The 22,201-nt window shown below is 41.9% G+C and overlaps 7 non-coding genes across 7 annotated transcripts; 1 reads left to right on the plus strand and 6 right to left on the minus strand.

Moving 5' to 3' along the window:
- The first annotated feature begins 1,829 nt into the window (after window positions 1-1,829).
- Window positions 1,830-1,944, plus strand: LOC140276287 (U5 spliceosomal RNA). Its single transcript, XR_011908894.1, has one exon. It is a non-coding gene; the product is annotated as a U5 spliceosomal RNA (small nuclear RNA).
- Window positions 1,945-5,184: 3,240 nt separating this feature from the next.
- LOC140276071 (U2 spliceosomal RNA) lies at window positions 5,185-5,368 on the minus strand. Its single transcript, XR_011908759.1, has one exon. It is a non-coding gene; the product is annotated as a U2 spliceosomal RNA (small nuclear RNA).
- Window positions 5,369-5,676: 308 nt separating this feature from the next.
- On the minus strand, window positions 5,677-5,790 carry LOC140275750 (U5 spliceosomal RNA). The gene has a single exon (XR_011908469.1). It is a non-coding gene; the product is annotated as a U5 spliceosomal RNA (small nuclear RNA).
- Window positions 5,791-7,975: 2,185 nt separating this feature from the next.
- LOC140276060 (U2 spliceosomal RNA) lies at window positions 7,976-8,159 on the minus strand. Its single transcript, XR_011908749.1, has one exon. It is a non-coding gene; the product is annotated as a U2 spliceosomal RNA (small nuclear RNA).
- Window positions 8,160-8,467: 308 nt separating this feature from the next.
- On the minus strand, window positions 8,468-8,581 carry LOC140275751 (U5 spliceosomal RNA). Its single transcript, XR_011908470.1, has one exon. It is a non-coding gene; the product is annotated as a U5 spliceosomal RNA (small nuclear RNA).
- A 2,185-nt stretch (window positions 8,582-10,766) lies between these two features.
- Window positions 10,767-10,950, minus strand: LOC140276061 (U2 spliceosomal RNA). The gene has a single exon (XR_011908750.1). It is a non-coding gene; the product is annotated as a U2 spliceosomal RNA (small nuclear RNA).
- Window positions 10,951-11,258: 308 nt separating this feature from the next.
- LOC140275753 (U5 spliceosomal RNA) lies at window positions 11,259-11,372 on the minus strand. Its single transcript, XR_011908472.1, has one exon. It is a non-coding gene; the product is annotated as a U5 spliceosomal RNA (small nuclear RNA).
- Between the last annotated feature and the right edge of the window lie 10,829 nt (window positions 11,373-22,201).

The raw sequence follows: 22,201 nt of genomic DNA on the forward strand, positions 1-22,201 counted from the left end.
TTGCTGAAGATTAAGTTGTTCTTTCTCAAACTACAAATTTTTTTTAATTGTTGAAACTTGATTTGAAGTGGATAAATAAGGAGGACAAAAAGTTTTAAGTCAGGCTGATAGAAGGAATTAATTTTATAGCAAAATCTGTATTTCGTCATATGTCGAGAGATGCTTATTGCTGAAGAAGTTCTTTCTCATTCTACAAAGTACAACGTTGTTTATCGTTGAAACTTGATTAGACATGAATAAATATGAAGGACAAAGCAGTCTTAACTTGGTTTGAGTTAATGAATTTGTTTTATAGGAGAATCCGAATTCGTGCATAACCCATAAAATAGAGCTTATTTTCGGATTCCTGAAGAATGAGTCTGGTTCTTTCTCATAATACAAAGTTTGTTGTTTATTGTTGAAACTTCATCAGAAGTGAAGAAATAAATGAATGCCTATCAACAAATGTGGGATCTAAACTCTAGTGCTTCCTCTAAAATAATTTCCTTTCTCAATTTAGAAATGTGTGTGTGTAAGTCACAACACCCGTGACACCAAAACGGCTTTCTTTTCTCTACACTCTGCACTATGAGCACACACACCAAATCAGAAAGGCTTTTTTCTCTCTTTTCTACATTATGGACTGTGGGGACACAAAACCGCTCTCTCTCTTTTTTTTTTTTTATCGTGTGCCAGGGCGTTGTCTCACGTATTAGATTATGCTTAAGATATGAATGGGTTTATCAGTCACATCAGAATCCATACATACTGATCCTCCCGTAATAAAATGGTCGGATCTTATCAAACACACTTTGTTTCTTGTGACAATCAAGTCAGCGAAACAGCGTATACACGTCAAGACACTGAATCAAGTTTGCCACAAGAACTCATAAGTTTGGCAGTATTGCTCTGCCGTCAGCAATCATCCACCCATTTTATTTTCGTGAGACATGTGCAAGCACCTGTTCATCTACTGTTCTATCACTATGAATTAGTGATCTATTATCAATAAGGATACTTCTACAACTACTATCAAAGTATGTCCGGACTTCTTATGTTGTCAGTTGCTATATATGAATAAGTGGGTAGCTACTGACAAGCATTAAGCATGTCACACAGCCCAAACATATAACATTTCAGGACACACCACACAGTTAACAACCACAGTGAAGTGTCAAAGCCCAAACATGTAACATTCAACAGGACACTTACACAACACATTCAAATCAAACAGTCAGACAACATACAAGAACATATACCCCAGCCGGCATTGCTCCCTGCCTATTTTCGTACAGCACACTATGTGTGCGCACACCTTTATTCACAAACTCTTCAACTTATACTCTTTTACCGAAGCTGCTACAGCTCGATTGGCCGAAAACCCTTTGATCCTATTTCGGTGAATTTGACATCTGCCTTACATATAACAGATTAGCGGTTTAGCAGTTTTAATTTAGTTTGAGTTGTTTTTTTTGTTTAAATCTTTCTAGACATGGTAAATATTAAGGACAAAGCAGTTTTCACATAGTTTGAGTGAAGGAATTCATTTTATAGATAAAATCCCAAGAGTCTGCTGAGAAAAGAGAGTGAATGCGAAGTAGACTTTAACACGGCTATGGGAGCGAGCCGAGTGTGGGCTAACCGGGAGAATTGCTTGAAAGAAACGCGACACCGAATGAGCGATCAGAACAAAGCCTCAATACGGGATTCTCGTGGTGTTTTTGTTGCTGCCTTGTCTTTTGCACAGAGTAAAAGACAAGGCAGCCATCGAATAGCCAAGCAAAGCTCAACATGGGGAAGGTGGCTATGCCAACTAGCCTGATGCCCTGCTCCCGCAGTGACGGATAATCGTACTCTGGTTTCTCTTCATAACGTACAAGTCTTTCGCCTTTTACTAAAGACTTCTGTGGAGAGCAGCACTAATGAGTTGTTTCTTTTTTTGGCAGGCTTTACCTTTGTGAAGCCCTTTCTGTCTGTGCAAAAGAAATATTCTTACTGTGCAGAGTGACTTCTCTGAGTAGAATCGCCTTACTTGTTGCGACTGTGCCGATGTTCGAAGCTGGAGTGCAAAGTTGTTGCTTGAATGGTGCTTGCTGGAGCGTGCGGGAGTGCAAAGTTATACCATTTAAAAGGGCTGAAGAGTGCTCAGTGCAGCGGGTGGGCGACACTCTGGCCACCTTGAAAACCGAGGTTACATCCACTACCAGGGGCAGCCCAAGTACTGCCGCAAGTGTGGTGAGCATGGGCACCTGGTTGAGGCTTGTACCAAGGTGTTATGTGGGAAGAGCAGAGAAATTGGGCAAACTTTTGGAGAGTGTCCAAATGGCAGGAAATGTAATCTCTGTGGAGAATTAAATCACCTCTTCAGAGATTGCCCTAAATCTTTTGCCAACAAATTAAAGACGGTAAAGCCACAGTCAAGCCAACAAAGAGAAGGACCAAAGGTGGCAGTTGGTGAACAAAGTGAAGAGGTTGACCCAATAAATTCAAACTTCCCGCCAAAAGCTTGGATTGGAAGTGAGGAGCAAAAAGGGGAGGGGCCTGTAGAGGCCTCACCACTCAGTGTTGAAGTCTGTGAGAATTCACAGGCAGAGGGTGGAGCTACGCTAAATGAGGAGGAAGAGCAGACAGGTGAGTCTAGTGAAGATACTCACCTCCCCGAAGGTCAACAGCCGAAGAGGACGGCATCTGAGCCTCTGATTCCCCAGTGGTATCAGAGAAGAGGGGAAGGGTTAGGTCCCTTTCAGACAGTTCTTCAGTGGAAGAACCTAGAGTCTTCCCCTCCGACTCACCAAATGAGGTCTCCTTTTTAACTTCAGCTCTGCAATCAACCCCCAGGGACTCAAAGTTAAATGCAACATTGCGTCAGAGGCCAACACCGAGAGTCCGAAAAGGAAATATAGATCACCCTACTCACTTTTCACCTAAAGAAATGAAGGAAGAGCTAGTTTCCCAAGAAATAACCTGTGTCTAATTTGTTTTGATAACTTAGAAAAATGAAAATGACATACCTACTTTCCTTTATGCTTTTAATGGTTCTCACCTTCTCAACACTAAATGTGAGAAGTGTGAAATCAAAGACAAGAGCCCAGATTATTTTATCCTTCCTAGACTCCATAAAATCAGATGTGTTTTTAATACAAGAATGTGGACTACCTTTTTTAAAAAACCATAGACAATGGGAGGAAATGTGGCCCCATTTATCGATATGGAGTGGCTCAAATCAAAATAAAAATGATGGTGTGGCCATTCTAATTAAAAATCAGCATGTTCTGGTGAAAGGTAGCTCAGTGGTGAGAGACGGACGGGCACTTTTAGCACACTTGAATTTTATGGGGCAAGACTTTAACCTCTTAAATATTTATGGTTTCAATGGAAAAAATGAAAGGTATGACCTTTTAGAAGATATACAGCTTTACATGCTAGGGCAAGTACCTTTAGTTGTAGGAGGGGATTTTAACTGTATCTTGAGCAGGAAAGATAGAAAAAGAGCAGGGGTAGATTTTAAAGTGGATAAGACTTCGATTTTACTTCAGGGCATATGCAGGGATTTTAAGCTTACTGACTGTTTTAAAACCATGCATCCCAGAGAGGAGGGCTTCACCTGGTTTAGTCATGATGGCACCAGAGCCTCTCGCATTGATTATTTCTTTACTAGAGATTGCCCACCCACTGATGTTAGATTAACCCCTGTTTTCTTTTCAGACCACCTTATGCTCTCCTGCACCCTTTCACCCCCTTCTGGTGTGACGGTAGGAAGTGGTCTGTGGAAACTCAACTGTTCCCTGTTGGAGGATGAAATCATAGTCAGTCAGTACAGGGAATGTTATAAAGAGTGGCAGACCCTTCAAGACCTCTACGAAACACATGCACAATGGTGGGAAATGGTGAAGGAAACGACCCAGACTTTTTTTAAACAGCAAGGTAAACGTAAAAAAAGGAAAGAGAATAGATGTATGATGGGACTACATAAACGCTTACAGCGCTACTTTAAACTAAATCAGTGTGGCATAGACTTTAAAGAAGAAATCAAAGATGTCAAAAAGGAAATGTCAGTTTTAGCAGAAATAAAGAGTAAAGGAATTTTTGTAAGAAGCAGGGAGCAGGAAATTGAGGAAGGTGAAAAAGAAAGAAAGTTATAAATAAAAAGGAGTGTAATCAAAATCTAAAAAGAGAAGATGGGTTTTTAACAAAATCCACACAAGAGATGATTGAAACTGTACATACCTTTTATAGTAACATGTACAAAGAGAAACCAGTGCACTTGGAAACATCGGCAGAAATCTTAAAATTCGTTGACAAAACCGTAAAAGAGAATGCACACTTGACACAGAATTTTACTGCTTTAGAGTTAAAAAATTGCCTAACAGGTTTTAAGAGAAGTCGAGCTCCGGGTTTAGACGGGCTTCCTGCAGAATTCTATCTGACCTATTGGGACCTTTTATCATCAGACATTTTAGATGTTTTTAAAGATTTTGAAAAACTCGACCGACTGCCTGACAGTTTTAGAGTGGGAATAGTGACTCTACTTTATAAAAAAAATGATAAGACTGACCTAAAGAATTGGAGGCCAATCACACTTTTAAACTTTGACTGTAAACTTTTTAGCAAGGTTTTAGCGACACGGATGTCCTCTGTTTTAGAGGAGGTAATTCACCCAGACCAAGCTTGTGCCATCTCAGGGAGACAACTCACCGACAGCCTCGTACTGATTCGAGACATCATTGATTACGCTAGAGACAGAAACACCCGGCTTGTCATCTTAAATTTAGACTTTGAAAAAGCATTTGATCGGGTCTCGCATCAATATCTCTTTCAGGTGTTGCAGCCATCGAAAAGGGCCCGATTGTTCCTACTTGGTGAGCTTTGCTTGGTTGAGACGCTTGCCCCCCCCCCCCTGCTCCTCGGCTGACCAAGTAGAAACAATCTATTCGATGGCTGCCTTGTCTTTTACTCTGTGCAAAAGACAAGGCAGCCACAAACACCACGGGAACACCGTATTGAGGCTTTGTTCTGACCACTCATTCGGTGTCGCGTTTCTTTCAAGCAATTCTCCCGGTTAGCCCACACTCGGCTCGCTCCCAGAGCTGTGTTAAAGTCTACTTCGCATTCACTCTCTTTTCTCAGCAGATTAAAAGAAAGTTTCATCTTGGGCTCCCTGAAACTTCCATCCTGCACCGCTGTTTGCTTTTTCACAAGAGCAGAGAAGAGCGCACCGTTCCCAGCGGCACTGCAGTACCGGGTCGATGCTTGGAGTGAACGGAGCAAGCTTCTTTTTCAACTCCTATTCTTAAAAATCCATTTAATATGTAGTCCTCGTATAGAGGACATATTAAACTGATAAGAACTGATACTACACTTGATCTTAGCCAAAAGGCCGAGAAGCGATAACTGTCCACTGTTTCAGGTCCGAGGGCCCTTGCTGGCACAATGCGCACTTGTAGCAGTGTTCTTTTTATGGCCATAGGTGGCCAGAGTGTCACGTTGCACCTCCGCCCACCCGCTGCACTGAGCACTCTTCAGCCCTTTTAAATGGTATAACTTTGCACTCCCGCATGCTCCAGCAAGCACCATTCAAGCAACAACTTTGCACTCCAGCTTCGAACATCGGCACAATCGCAACAAGTAAGGCGACTCTACTCAGAGAAGTCACTCTGCACAGTAACAAGATTTCTTTTGCACAGACAGAAAGGGCTTCACCCGCAAAGGTAAAGCCTGCCAAAAATAGAAACAACTCATTAGTGCTGCTCTCCACGAAAGTCTTTAGTAAAAGGCGAAAGACTTGTATGTTATGAAGAGAAACCAGAGTACGATTATCCGTCACTGCGGGAGCAGGGCATCAGGCTAGTTGCCATAGCCACCTTCCCCATGGTGAGCGTTGCTTGGTTGAAACGCTTGCCCCTGTGCAATCGACAAGGCAGCAACAAAAACACCACGGGAACACCGTATTGAGGCTTTGTTCTGACCGCTCATTCGGTGTCGCGTTTCTTTCAAGCAATTCTCCTGGTTAGCCCACACTCGGCTCGCTCCCAGAGCCGTGTTAAAGTCTACTTCGCATTCACTCTCTTTTCTCAGCAGACTCTTGGGATTTTATCTATAAAATGAATTCCTTCACTCAAACTATGCTAAAACTGCTTTGTCCTTCATATTTACCATGTCTAGAAAGATTTAAACAAAAAAAAAACAACGTTGTACTTTGCAGTAAAAGAAAGAGCAAATCTAAAGTTTCAGGAATCCGAGAATAAGCTTACTTTCATGAGTTCTTCACGATTTCGGATTTTGCTATAAAATGAATTCCTTCACTCAAACTAAATTAAAACTGCTAAACCGCTAATCTGTTACATGTAAGGCAGATGTCAAATTCACCGAAATAGGATCTAAGGGTATTCGGCCAATCGAGCTGTAGCAGCTTTGGTAAAAGAGTATAAGTTGAAGAGTTTGTGAATAAAGGTGTGCGCACACATAGTGAGCTGTAGGAAAATAGGCAGGGAGCAATGCCGGCTGGGGTATATGTTCTTGTATGTTGTCTGACTGTTTGATTTGAATGTGTTGTGTAAGTGTCCTGTTGAATGTTACATGTTTGGGCTTTGACACTTCACTGTGGTTGTTAACTGTGTGGTGTGTCCTGAAATGTTATATGTTTGGGCTGTGTGACATGCTTAATGCTTGTCAGTAGCTACCCACTTATTCATATATAGCAACTGACAACATAAGAAGTCTGGACATACTTTGATAGTAGTTGTAGAAGTATCCTTATTAATAATAGATAAACTAATTCATAGTGATAGAACAGTAGATGAACAGGTGCCTGCACATGTCTCACGAAAATAAAATGGGTGTATGATTGCTGACGGCAGAGCAATACTGCCAAACTTATGAGTTCTTGTGGCAAACTTGATTCAGTGTCTTGACGTGTATACGCTGTTTCGCTGACTTGATTGTCACAAGAAACAAAGTGTGTTTGATAAGATCCGACCATTTTATTACGGGAGGATCAGTATGTATGGATTCTGAAGTGACTGATAAACCCATTCGTATCATAAGCATAATCTAATACGTGAGACAACGCCCTGGCACACAATCAAAAAAAAAAAGAGAGAGCGGTTTTGTGTCCCCACAGTCCATAATGTAGAAAAGAGAGAAAAAAGCCTTTCTGATTTGGTGTGTGTGCTCATAGTGCAGAGTGTAGAGAAAAGAAAGCCGTTTTGGTGTCACGGGTGTTGTCACATTTCTAAATTGTGAAAGGAAATTATTTTAGAGGAAGCACTAGAGTTTAGATCCCACATTTGTTGATAGGCATTCATTTATTTCTTCACTTCTGATAAAAATGATAAGACTGACCTAAAGAATTGGAGGCCCATCACACTTTTAAACTTTGACTGTAAACTTTTTAGCAAGGTTTTAACGACACGGATGTCCTCTGTTTTAGAGGAGGTAATTCACCCAGACCAGGCTTGTGCCATCTCAGAGAGACAACTCACCGACAGCCTCGTACTGATTCGAGACATCATTGATTACGCTAGAGACAGAAACACCCGGCTTGTCATCTTAAATTTAGACTTTGAAAAAGCTTTTGATCGGGTCTCGCATCAATATCTCTTTCAGGTGTTGCAGCCATCGAATAGGGCCCGATTGTTCCTACTTGGTGAGATTTGCTTGGTTGAGACGCTTGCTCCCCCCCCTTGCTCCTCGGCTGACCAAGTAGGAACAATCGGGCCCTATTCGATGGCTGCCTTGTCTTTTACTCTGTGCAAAAGACAAGGCAGCCACAAACACCACGGGAACACCGTATTGAGGCTTTGTTCTGACCACTCATTCGGTGTCGCGTTTCTTTCAAGCAATTCTCCCGGTTAGCCCACACTCGGCTCGCTCCCAGAGCTGTGTTAAAGTCTACTTCGCATTCACTCTCTTTTCTCAGCAGATTAAAAGAAAGTTTCATCTTGGGCTCCCTGAAACTTCCATCCTGCACCGCTGTTTGCTTTTTCACAAGAGCAGAGAAGAGCGCACCGTTCCCAGCGGCACTGCAGTACCGGGTCGATGCTTGGAGTGAACGGAGCAAGCTTCTTTTTCAACTCCTATTCTTAAAAATCCATTTAATATGTAGTCCTCGTATAGAGGACATATTAAACTGATAAGAACAGATACTACACTTGATCTTAGCCAAAAGGCAGAGAAGCGATAACTGTCCACTGTTTCAGGTCCGAAGGCCCTTGCTGGCACAATGCGCACTTGTAGCAGTGTTCTTTTTATGGCCATAGGTGGCCAGAGTGTCACGTTGCACCTCCGCCCACCCGCTGCACTGAGCACTCTTCAGCCCTTTTAAATGGTATAACTTTGCACTCCCGCATGCTCCAGCAAGCACCATTCAAGCAACAACTTTGCACTCCAGCTTCGAACATCGGCACAATCACAACAAGTAAGGCGACTCTACTCAGAGAAGTCACTCTGCACAGTAAAAAGATTTCTTTTGCACAGACAGAAAGGGCTTCACCCGCAAAGGTAAAGCCTGCCAAAAATAGAAACAACTCATTAGTGCTGCTCTCCACGAAAGTCTTTAGTAAAAGGCGAAAGACTTGTATGTTATGAAGAGAAACCAGAGTACGATTATCCGTCACTGCGGGAGCAGGGCATCAGGCTAGTTGCCATAGCCACCTTCCCCATGGTGAGCGTTGCTTGGTTGAAACGCTTGCCCCTGTGCAATCGACAAGGCAGCAACAAAAACACCACGGGAACACCGTACTGAGGCTTTGTTCTGACCGCTCATTCGGTGTCGCGTTTCTTTCAAGCAATTCTCCCGGTTAGCCCACACTCGGCTCGCTCCCAGAGCCGTGTTAAAGTCTACTTCGCATTCACTCTCTTTTCTCAGCAGACTCTTGGGATTTTATCTATAAAATGAATTCCTTCACTCAAACTATGCTAAAACTGCTTTGTCCTTCATATTTACCATGTCTAGAAAGATTTAAACAAAAAAAAAACAACGTTGTACTTTGCAGTAAAAGAAAGAGCAAATCTAAAGTTTCAGGAATCCGAGAATAAGCTTACTTTCATGAGTTCTTCACGATTTCGGATTTTGCTATAAAATGAATTCCTTCACTCAAACTAAATTAAAACTGCTAAACCGCTAATCTGTTACATGTAAGGCAGATGTCAAATTCACCGAAATAGGATCTAAGGGTATTCGGCCAATCGAGCTGTAGCAGCTTTGGTAAAAGAGTATAAGTTGAAGAGTTTGTGAATAAAGGTGTGCGCACACATAGTGAGCTGTAGGAAAATAGGCAGGGAGCAATGCCGGCTGGGGTATATGTTCTTGTATGTTGTCTGACTGTTTGATTTGAATGTGTTGTGTAAGTGTCCTGTTGAATGTTACATGTTTGGGCTTTGACACTTCACTGTGGTTGTTAACTGTGTGGTGTGTCCTGAAATGTTATATGTTTGGGCTGTGTGACATGCTTAATGCTTGTCAGTAGCTACCCACTTATTCATATATAGCAACTGACAACATAAGAAGTCTGGACATACTTTGATAGTAGTTGTAGAAGTATCCTTATTAATAATAGATAAACTAATTCATAGTGATAGAACAGTAGATGAACAGGTGCCTGCACATGTCTCACGAAAATAAAATGGGTGTATGATTGCTGACGGCAGAGCAATACTGCCAAACTTATGAGTTCTTGTGGCAAACTTGATTCAGTGTCTTGACGTGTATACGCTGTTTCGCTGACTTGATTGTCACAAGAAACAAAGTGTGTTTGATAAGATCCGACCATTTTATTACGGGAGGATCAGTATGTATGGATTCTGAAGTGACTGATAAACCCATTCGTATCATAAGCATAATCTAATACGTGAGACAACGCCCTGGCACACAATCAAAAAAAAAAAGAGAGAGCGGTTTTGTGTCCCCACAGTCCATAATGTAGAAAAGAGAGAAAAAAGCCTTTCTGATTTGGTGTGTGTGCTCATAGTGCAGAGTGTAGAGAAAAGAAAGCCGTTTTGGTGTCACGGGTGTTGTCACATTTCTAAATTGTGAAAGGAAATTATTTTAGAGGAAGCACTAGAGTTTAGATCCCACATTTGTTGATAGGCATTCATTTATTTCTTCACTTCTGATAAAAATGATAAGACTGACCTAAAGAATTGGAGGCCCATCACACTTTTAAACTTTGACTGTAAACTTTTTAGCAAGGTTTTAACGACACGGATGTCCTCTGTTTTAGAGGAGGTAATTCACCCAGACCAGGCTTGTGCCATCTCAGAGAGACAACTCACCGACAGCCTCGTACTGATTCGAGACATCATTGATTACGCTAGAGACAGAAACACCCGGCTTGTCATCTTAAATTTAGACTTTGAAAAAGCTTTTGATCGGGTCTCGCATCAATATCTCTTTCAGGTGTTGCAGCCATCGAATAGGGCCCGATTGTTCCTACTTGGTGAGATTTGCTTGGTTGAGACGCTTGCTCCCCCCCCTTGCTCCTCGGCTGACCAAGTAGGAACAATCGGGCCCTATTCGATGGCTGCCTTGTCTTTTACTCTGTGCAAAAGACAAGGCAGCCACAAACACCACGGGAACACCGTATTGAGGCTTTGTTCTGACCACTCATTCGGTGTCGCGTTTCTTTCAAGCAATTCTCCCGGTTAGCCCACACTCGGCTCGCTCCCAGAGCTGTGTTAAAGTCTACTTCGCATTCACTCTCTTTTCTCAGCAGATTAAAAGAAAGTTTCATCTTGGGCTCCCTGAAACTTCCATCCTGCACCGCTGTTTGCTTTTTCACAAGAGCAGAGAAGAGCGCACCGTTCCCAGCGGCACTGCAGTACCGGGTCGATGCTTGGAGTGAACGGAGCAAGCTTCTTTTTCAACTCCTATTCTTAAAAATCCATTTAATATGTAGTCCTCGTATAGAGGACATATTAAACTGATAAGAACAGATACTACACTTGATCTTAGCCAAAAGGCAGAGAAGCGATAACTGTCCACTGTTTCAGGTCCGAAGGCCCTTGCTGGCACAATGCGCACTTGTAGCAGTGTTCTTTTTATGGCCATAGGTGGCCAGAGTGTCACGTTGCACCTCCGCCCACCCGCTGCACTGAGCACTCTTCAGCCCTTTTAAATGGTATAACTTTGCACTCCCGCATGCTCCAGCAAGCACCATTCAAGCAACAACTTTGCACTCCAGCTTCGAACATCGGCACAATCACAACAAGTAAGGCGACTCTACTCAGAGAAGTCACTCTGCACAGTAAAAAGATTTCTTTTGCACAGACAGAAAGGGCTTCACCCGCAAAGGTAAAGCCTGCCAAAAATAGAAACAACTCATTAGTGCTGCTCTCCACGAAAGTCTTTAGTAAAAGGCGAAAGACTTGTATGTTATGAAGAGAAACCAGAGTACGATTATCCGTCACTGCGGGAGCAGGGCATCAGGCTAGTTGCCATAGCCACCTTCCCCATGGTGAGCGTTGCTTGGTTGAAACGCTTGCCCCTGTGCAATCGACAAGGCAGCAACAAAAACACCACGGGAACACCGTACTGAGGCTTTGTTCTGACCGCTCATTCGGTGTCGCGTTTCTTTCAAGCAATTCTCCCGGTTAGCCCACACTCGGCTCGCTCCCAGAGCCGTGTTAAAGTCTACTTCGCATTCACTCTCTTTTCTCAGCAGACTCTTGGGATTTTATCTATAAAATGAATTCCTTCACTCAAACTATGTTAAAACTGCTTTGTCCTTCATATTTACCATGTCTAGAAAGATTTAAACAAAAAAAAAACAACGTTGTACTTTGCAGTAAAAGAAAGAGCAAATCTAAAGTTTCAGGAATCCGAGAATAAGCTTACTTTCATGAGTTCTTCACGATTTCGGATTTTGCTATAAAATGAATTCCTTCACTCAAACTAAATTAAAACTGCTAAACCGCTAATCTGTTACATGTAAGGCAGATGTCAAATTCACCGAAATAGGATCTAAGGGTATTTGGCCAATCGAGCTGTAGCAGCTTTGGTAAAAGAGTATAAGTTGAAGAGTTTGTGAATAAAGGTGTGCGCACACATAGTGAGCTGTAGGAAAATAGGCAGGGAGCAATGCCGGCTGGGGTATATGTTCTTGTATGTTGTCTGACTGTTTGATTTGAATGTGTTGTGTAAGTGTCCTGTTGAATGTTACATGTTTGGGCTTTGACACTTCACTGTGGTTGTTAACTGTGTGGTGTGTCCTGAAATGTTATATGTTTGGGCTGTGTGACATGCTTAATGCTTGTCAGTAGCTACCCACTTATTCATATATAGCAACTGACAACATAAGAAGTCTGGACATACTTTGATAGTAGTTGTAGAAGTATCCTTATTGATAATAGATAAACTAATTCATAGTGATATAACAGTAGATGAACAGGTGCCTGCACATGTCTCACGAAAATAAAATGGGTGTATGATTGCTGACGGCAGAGCAATACTGCCAAACTTATGAGTTCTTGTGGCAAACTTGATTCAGTGTCTTGACGTGTATACGCTGTTTCGCTGACTTGATTGTCACAAGAAACAAAGTGTGTTTGATAAGATCCGACCATTTTATTACGGGAGGATCAGTATGTATGGATTCTGATGTGACTGATAAACCCATTCGTATCGTAAGCATAATCTAATACGTGAGACAACGCCCTGGCACACAATCAAAAAAAAAAAGAGAGAGCGGTTTTGTGTCCCCACAGTCCATAATGTAGAAAAGAGAGAAAAAAGCCTTTCTGATTTGGTGTGTGTGCTCATAGTGCAGAGTGTAGAGAAAAGAAAGCCGTTTTGGTGTCACGGGTGTTGTGACTTACACACACACATTTCTGAATTGAGAAAGGAAATTATTTTAGAGGAAGCACTAGAGTTTAGATCCCACATTTGTTGATAGGCATTCATTTATTTCTTCACTTCTGATGAAGTTTCAACAATAAACAACAAACTTTGTATTATGAGAAAGAACCAGACTCATTCTTCAGGAATCCGAAAATAAGCTCTATTTTACGAGTTATGCACGAATTCGGATTCTCCTATAAAACGAATTCCTTAACTCTAACCAAGTTAAGACTGCTTTGTCCTTCATATTTATTCATGTCTAATCAAGTTTCAACGATAAACAACGTTGTACTTTGTACTTCTTCAGCAATAAGCATCTCTCGACATATGACGAAATACAGATTTTGCTATAAAATTAATTCCTTCTATCAGCCTGACTTAAAACTGTTTGTCCTCCTTATTTATCCACTTCAAATCAAGTTTCAACAATTAAAAAAATGTTGTAGTTTGAGAAAAAACAACTTAATCTTAAGCAATCAGTAGGGTAAGAAAGGGTAAGAAAAGGTGCAAATGCCAACCATACATCACTAAAAGGTGGAGCGGAAGTATTCGGCTGCAAGTAGGTGCGAATGCCTGACAATGAATGATCAAAAGAGGGAGCGGAGGTTTTCGACTGCAAGGTCTGAATGTCCAACCATAATTTGTAAAAACCGGGGAAGAAAAGGCTCGAAAGCCCGACTATACACCATCAAAAGCGGGAGCGGAGGTGTTCGGCTGCAAGTAGGTGTGAATGTTCGACCATAATTTGTAAAAAGCGGGTAAGAAAAGGTTCGAATGCCCGACTATATATTAACCAAAGCAGGAGGAGAGGTCTTCGGATAAGAGTGGGTGAGATTTTACAACCATAATCTATAAAATGCGGTGAAAAAAAAGGTGTGAATACCCCATAGAACACTAAAAGGTAGAGCGGAAGTGTTCGGCTGCAAGAAGGTGTGAATGTCTGACCATAGTTTGTAAAAAGCGGGTAAGAAAAGGTTCGAATGCCCGAACATACACCATCAAAGGAGGGAGCGGAGGTGTTCCGCTGTAAGAAGGTGTGAATGTCCGACCATAGTTGGCAAAAAGCAGGTAAGAAAAGGTTAAAATACCCGATTGTACACAATCAATAGCGGGAGCAGAGTTGTTCCGCTACTAAAAGGTGTGAAAGTCCGACCATGGTTTGTAAAAAGCGGGTAAGAAAAGGTGCGAATGCCCGACAATGTATGATCAAAAGAGGGAGCGGAGGTTTTCGGCTGAAACAAGGTCTGAATGTCCATCCATATTTTGTAAAAATCTGGGAAGAAAAGGCTCGAAAGCCCGACTATACACCATCAACAGCTGGAGCGGAGGTGTTCAGCTGCAAGAAGGTCTGAATGTCCATCAATAATTGCTAGAAAACATGGAAGAGAATTTTCGAATATCAAACCGCACATGATCATAAGCGGGAGAGGAGGTGTTCAAATGCAAGAAGGTGTGAATGTCCACCCATAATTACTGCAAAATGGGTAAGAAAAGGTACGAATGCCCAACCATACATGATCCTAACAGGGAGCGGAGGTGTTTGGCTGCGACAAGGTGTGTATGTCCACCCATAATTAATGAAAAGCGGGCAACAAGTAGGTTTGAATACCCATCATCAAAAGCAGGAGTGGATGTGTTCGGCTACAAGAAGGTTTGAATGTCTGACCATAGTTTGTAAAAAGCGGGTAAGAAAAGGTTTGAATGCCCGAACATACACCATCAAAGGAGGGAGCGGAGGTGTTCCGCTGTAAGAAGGTGTGAATGTCCAACCATAATTGGCAAAAAGCAGGTAAGAAAAGGTTAAAATACCCTATTGTACACAATCAATAGTGGGAGCAGAGTTGTTCCGCTACTAAAAGGTGTGAAAGTCCGACCATGAATTGTAAAAAGCGGGTAAGAAAAGGTGCGAATGCCCGACAATGTATGATCAAAAGAGGGAGCGGAGGTTTTCGGCTGAAAGAAGGTCTGAATGTCCATCCATAATTTGTAAAAATCGGGGAAGAAAAGGCTCGAAAGCCCGACTATACACCATCAACAGCTAGAGCGGAGGTGTTCAGCTGCAAGAAGGTCTGAATGTCCATCAATAATTGCTAGAAAACATGGAAGAGAATTTTCGAATATCAAACCGCACATGATCATAAGCGGGAGAGGAGGTGTTAAAATGCAAAAAGGTGTGAATGTCCACCCATAATTACTGCAAAATGGGTAAGAAAAGGTACGAATGCCCAACCATACATCATCAAAAGCAGGAGTGGATGTGTTCGGCTACAAGAAGGTTTTAATGTCCGACCATAGTTTGTAAAAAGCGGGTAAGAAAAGGTTCGAATGCCCGAACATACACCATCAAAAGAGGGAGCGGAGGTGTTCTACTGTAAGAAGGTGTGAATGTCTGACCATAGTTGGTAAAAAGCGGGTAAGAAAAGGTGAAAATACCCGACTGTACACAATAAATAGCGGGAGCGGAGTTGTTCGGCTACAAAAAGGTGTGAAAGTCCGACCCTGGTTTGTAAAAAGCGGGTAAGAGAAGGTGCGAATGCCCGACAATGTATGATCAAAAGAGGGAGCGGAGGTTTTCGGCTGAGAGAAGGTGTGAACGTCCGACCAAAGTTTGTAAAAAGCAGTGAAGAAAAGTTTCGAATATCCAACCAAACATAATCAAAAGCGGGAGCAGAGCTGTTCGACTGCAAGTAGGTGTGAATGTCAGATCATAATTTGCAAAAAGCTGATGAGAAAGGGTGAGAATGCCCGACTATACACCATCAAATGCGGGAGCGGAAGTGTTCGGCTGTGAGTAGGTGTGAATGTCAAACCATAATTGCTGAAAAATGTGTTAGAAAAGACAAGAATGCCGGACCATACATCATCAAAAGCGGGAAAAGTGGTGTTCGGCTGCAAGTAGGTGTGAATGTCCAGCCATAATTACTCACAAACCGGTAAGAAAAGGTAGTATTGCCAGACCATACATTATCAAAACAGGGAGCGGAGGTGGTTCAGCTGCAAGGTGTGAATGTCTGACTAAAGTTTATAAAAAGCGGGTAAGACAAGGTGCGAATGCCTGACAATGTATGATCAAATGAGGGAGCGGAGGTTTTCGGCTGCAAGGTCTGAATGTACAACCATAATTTGTAAAAACCGGGGAAGAAAAGGCTCGAAAGCCCGACTATACACCATCAAAAGCGGGAGCGGAGGTGTTCGGCTGCAAGTAGGTGTGAATGTTCGACCATAATTTGTAAAAAGCGGGTAAGAAAAGGTTTGAATGCTCGACTATATATTAACAAAAGCAGGAGGAGAGGTCTTCGGATAAGAGTGGGTGAGAATTTCCAACCATAATCAATAAAATGCGGTGAAAAAAAAGGTGTGAATACCCCATAGAACACTAAAAGGTGGAGCAGAAGTGTTCGGCTGCAAGAAGGTGTGACTGTTCGACTATATTTGGTGAAAAGCAGGTGAAGCAAGGTCTGAATGCCCAACCTTACATCATCAAAAACGAGATCAGAGGTGTTTGGCTGCAAGAAGGCCATAGTTTGCCAAAAGCGGGTAAGCTGCGAATGACCGACTAAATATCAACAAAAGTGGGGGCGGATGTCTTCGGATGCAAGTGGGTGTGAATATCCCACCATACAAGTATGGTGGAGAGGAAGCTGTGAATGGCCGACCATAGTAAAAAGCGGGTGAGAAAAGGTGCGAATGTCCAATCATACATGATCAAAACAGGGAGCGGAGGTGTTTGGCTGCGACAAGGTGTGTATGTCCACCCATAATTAATGAAAAGCGGGCAACAAGTAGGTTTGAATACCCATCATCAAAAGCAGGAGTGGATGTGTTCGGCTACAAGAAGGTTTGAATGTCTGACCATAGTTTGTAAAAAGCGGGTAAGAAAAGGTTTGAGTGCCCGAACATACACCATCAAAAGAGGGAGCGGAGGTGTTCCGCTCTAAGACGGTGTGATTGTCCAACAATAGTTGGTAAAAAGCGGGTAAGAAAAGGTTGAAATACCCGACTGTACACAATCAATAGCGGGAGCAGAGTTGTTCGGCTACAAGAAGGTGTGAAAGTCCGACCATGGTTTGTAAAAAGCGGGTAAGAAAAGGTGCGAATGCCCGACAATGTATGATCAAAAGAGGGAGTGGAGGTTTTCGGCTGCAAGAAGGTCTGAATGTCCAACCATAATTTGTAAAAACCGGGGAAGAAAAGGCTCGAAAGCCCGACTATACACCATCAAAAGTGGGAGCGGAGGTGTTCAGCTTCAAGACGGTCTGAATGTCCATCAATAATTGCTAGAAAACATGAAAGAAAATTTTCAAATATCAAACTGCACATGATCATAAGCAGGAGAGGAGGATTTCAGCTGCAAGAAGGTGTGAATGTCTACCCATAATTACTGAAAAATGGGTAAGAAAAGGTGCGAATGCCTAACCATACATCATCAAAAGAGGGAGCGGAGTTGTTCCGCTGTAAGACGGTGTGAATGTCCGACCATAGATGGTAAAAAGCGGGTAAGAAAAGGTTAAATTACCCGACTGTACACAATCAAAAGAGGGAGCGGAGTTGTTCAGCTAAGAGAAGGTGTGAAAGTCCGACCTTGGTTTGTAAAAAGCGGGTAAGAAAAGGTTCGTATGCCCGAATATACACCATCAAAAGCGGAAGCGGAGGTGTTCGACTGCAAGATACTGTGAACGTCCGACCAAAGTTTGTAAAAAGCAGTTAAGAAAAGGTTTGAATATCTAACCAAACATAAGAATGAGTCTTTTCCGCTGTAGAATGCCCGACTATAGACCATCAAATGCGGGAGCGGAGGTGTTCGGCTCTGAGTAGGTGTGAATATCCGACCATAATTGCTGAAGAATGTGTTAGAAAAGGTAAGAATGCTGGACCATACATCATCAAAAGCGGTAGAGGTGGTGTTCGGCTGCAAAAAGGTGTGACTGTTCGACTAAAGTTTGTAAAAAGTGGGTAAGACAAGGTGCGAATGCCTGACAATGTATGATCAAAAGCGGGAGCGGAGGTGTTCAGCTGCAAGAAGGTCTACATGTCCATTAATAATTGCTAGAAAACATGAAAGAAACTTTTCGAAAATCAAACCGCACTTGATCATAAGTGGGATAGGAGGTGTTCAGCTGCAAGGTGTGAATGTCCACCCATAATTCCTGAAAAATGGGCAAAAAAAAGGTGTGAATGCCCAACCATACATCATCAAAAGCAGGAGTGGAAGTGTTTGGCTACAAGAAGGTGTGAACGTCCAACCAAAATATGTAAAAAGAAGTTAAGAAAAGGTTCGAATATCCAACCAAACATAATCAAAAGCGGGAGCAGAGCTGTTCGACTGCAAGTAGGTGTGAATGTCAGATCATAATTTGCAAAAAGCTGATGAGAAAGGGTGAGAATGCCCGACTATACATCATCAAATGCGGGAGCGGAGTTGTTCGGCTGTGAGTAGGTGTGAATCTCCAACCATAATTGCTGAAAAATGTGTTAGAAAAGGTAAAAATGCCGGTCCATACATCATCAAAAGCGAGAGAGGTTGTGTTCGGCTGCAAGTAGGTGTGAATGTCCAGCCATAATTACTCACAAATGGGTAAGAAAAGGTAGTATTGCCAGATTATATATGATCAAAACAGGGAGCGGAGGTGGTTCAGCTGCAAGAAGGTTTGAATGTCAAACTAAAGTTCAAATATATTAACAAAAGCGGGAGGAGAGGTCTTCGGATGAAAGTGGTTGAAAATTTCCAACCATAATGTATAAAATGCGGTGAAAAAAAAGGTGTGATAGAACACTAAAAGGTGGAGCGGAAGTGTTCGGCTGCAAGAAGGTGTGAATGTCCGACTATATTTGGTGAAAAGCAGGTGAAGCAAGGTCTGAATGCCCAACCTTACATCATCAAAAGCAAGATCAGAGTTGTTAGGCTGCAAGAAGGCCATAGTTTGCCAAAAGCGGGTAAGGTGCGAATGTCCGACTAAATATCAACAAAATTTGGGGCGGAGGTTTTCGGATGCAAGTGGGTGTGAATATCCCACCATACAAGTATGGTGGAGAGGAAGCTGTGAATAGCCGACCATAGTTTGGAAAAAGCGGGTAAGAAAAGGTTTGAATGCCCGAACATACACCATCAAAAGAGGGAGCGGAGGTGTTCCGCTGTACGAAGGTGTGAATGTCCGACCATACTTGGTAAAAAGCGGGTAAGAAAAGGTTAAAATACCCGACTGTACACAATCAATAGCGGGAGCGGGTGTGTTCGGCTACAAGAAGGTGTGACAGTCCGACCATGTTTTGTAAAAAGCGGGTAAGAAAAGGTGCGAATGTCCGACAATGTATGATCAAAAGAGAGAGCGGAGGTTTTCGGATACACGAAGGTTTGAATGTCCTACCATAGTTTGTAAATAGTGGGTAAGAAAAGGTTCGAATGCCCGACTATACACCATAAAAAGCGGGAGCGGAGGTGTTCCGCTGTAAGACGGTGTGAATGTCCGACCATAGTTGGTAAAAAGCGGGTAAGAAAAGGTTAAAATACCCGACTGTACACAATCAATAGCGGGAGCGGAGTTGTTCGGCTACAAGAAGGTGTGAAAGTCCAACCATGGTTTGTAAAAAGCAGTTAAGAAAAGGTTCGAATATCCAACCAAACATAATCAAAAGCGGGAGCAGAGCTGTTCGACTGCAAGTAGGTCTGAATGTCCAGCCATAATTACTCACAAACGGGGGAAGAAAAGGTAGTATTGCCAGACCATACATGATCAAAACAGGGAGCGGAGGTTCAGCTGCAAGGTGTTAATGTCTGACTATAGTTTGTAAAAAGCGGGTAAGACAAGGTGCGAATGCCCAACAATGTATGATCAAAAGAGAGAGCGGAGGTGTTCGGCTGCAAGGTCTGAATGTCCAACCATAATTTGTAAAAACCGGGTAAGAAAAGGCTCGAAAGCCTGACTATACATCATCAAAAGCGGGAGCGGAGGTGTTCAGCTGCAAGAAGGTGTGAATGTTCGACTAAAGTTTGTAAAAAGCTGGTAAGACAAGGAGCGATGTCCCGACATTGTATGATCAAAAGCGGGAGCGGAGGTGTCCAGCTGTGAGTAGATGTGAATGTCCGACCATAATTGCTGAAAAATGTGTTAGAAAAGGTAAGAATACTGGACCATACATCATCAAAAGCGGGAGAGGTGGTGTTCGGCTGCAAGAAGGTGTGAAAGTCCGACAATGGTTTGTAAAAAGCGGGTAAAAAAAGGTTCAAATGCCCGAATATACATCATCAAAAGCGGAAGCGGAGGTATTCGGATGCAAGAAGGTGTGAACGTCCGACCAAAGTTTGTAAAAAGCAGTGAAAAGCGAGAAAAAGCATTTCGTGAGTTCTGCATGATTTGGGATTTTGCTTATAAAATGCATTACTTCACTCAAACTATGTTAAAACTGATTTGTCCTTCATATTTACCATGTCTAGAAATATTTAAACAAAAAAACAACGTTGTACTTTGCAGTAAAAGAAAGAGCAAATCTAAAGTTTCAGGAATCCGAGTATAAGCCTGCTTTCATGAGTTCTGCACGATTTCGGATTTTGCTATAAAATGAATTGCTTTGCTCAAACCAAGTTAAAACTGCTTTGTCCTTCCATATTCATCAATGTCTAGATCGACTTCAACAAAGAAAAACATTGGACTTTGCAGTAGAAGAAGTTGAAATCCATCTACACATTGATAAATATGAAGGACAAAGCAGTTCCCACTTGCCCATAAGAAAATAAGCTTATTCTTGGATTCCTGATCTTTCAGTGTTGCTCTTTCTTCTACTGCAAAATACAATGTTGTTCTTTGTTGAAGTCGATCTAAATATGAAGGAAAAAGCAGTTTTAACTTGGTTTGAGTGAATTAATTCATTTTATACATAAAATCCGAAATCGTGCAGAACTCATATAAATAAGCTTATTCTCGGATTCCTAAAACTTTTGATTGGCTCTTTCTTTTACTGCAAAGTACAACGTTGTTTTTTTTGTTTAAATCTATCGAGACATTGATAAATATGAAGGTAAAAGCCGTTTTAACATAGTTTGAGTGAAGGAATTGATTTTATAGATAAAATCCCAAATCATGCAGAACTCCTCAAAAGGGGCGTATGGCTTAATCACAAGTGTGGTTCTTTCTCATTCAGGGTAGTATGAGGAAGTTTATGCTTGAAATATATGTAGAAATGGGTACATATGAAGGACAAAGCAGTGTTAACTTAGTTTGAGTGAAGGAATTCATTTTATACATAAAATCCCAAATCATGCAGAACGTATGAAAAGAAGCTTATTCTCGGATTCCTGATCCTTCAGTTTTGCTCTTTCTTCTACTGCAAAATACAATGTTGTTCTTTGTTGAAGTCGATCTAGACATTGATAAATATGAAGGAAAAAGCAGTTTTAACTTGGTTTGAGTGAATGAATTCATTTTATACATAAAATCCGAAATCGTGCAGAACTCATGAAAATAAGCTTATTCTCGGATTCCTAAAACTTTTGATTTGCTCTTTCTTTTATTGCAAAGTACAACGTTGTTTTTTTTGTTTAAATCTATCGAGACATTGATATATATGAAGGTAAAAGCCGTTTTAACATAGTTTGAGTGAAGGAATTAATTTTATAGATAAAATCCCAAATCATGCAGAACTCCTCAAAAGGGAGGTATGGCTTAATCACAAGTGTGGCTCTTTCTCATTCAGGGTAATATGAGGAAGTTTTGCTTGAAATATATGTAGAAATGGGTACATATGAAGGACAAAGCAGTGTTAACTTAGTTTGCGTGAAGAAATTCATTTTATACATAAAATCCGAAATCGTGCAGAACTCATGAAAATAAGCTTATTCTCGGATTCCTAAAACTTTTGATTTGCACTTTCTTTTACTGCAAAGTACAACGTTGTTTTTTGTTGAAATCTATCTAGACATTGATTACATTAACATCTACTTGCAGTCGAACACCTTCTCATCCACTTATGATCATGTGCGGTTGGGCTTTCGCACCTTTTCTTACCCATTTTTCAGTAATTATGGGTGGACATTCAGACCTTCTTGCAGCCGAAAACCTCCGCTCCTCTTTTGATCATACATTGTCGGGCATTCACACCTTGTCTTACCCGCTTTTTACAAACTTTAGTCGGACATTCAAACCTTCTTGAAGCTGAACCACCTCCGCTCCCTGTTTTGATCATATATGGTCTGGCAATACTACCTTTTCTTACCCGTTTGTGAGTAATATTTGGCTGGACATTCACACCTTCTTGCAGCCGAACACAACCTCTCCCGCTTTTGATGATATATGGTCCGGCCTTCTTACCTTTTCTAACACATTTTTCAGCAATTATGGTCGGACATTCACACCTACTCACAGACGAACACCTCCGCTCCCACATTTGATAGTG

This window comes from Leuresthes tenuis, unplaced genomic scaffold (assembly GCF_036924035.1).
Source record: "Leuresthes tenuis unplaced genomic scaffold, fLeuTen1.0.hap1 SCAF_18, whole genome shotgun sequence".
Classification (NCBI taxonomy): Eukaryota; Metazoa; Chordata; class Actinopteri; order Atheriniformes; family Atherinopsidae; genus Leuresthes; species Leuresthes tenuis.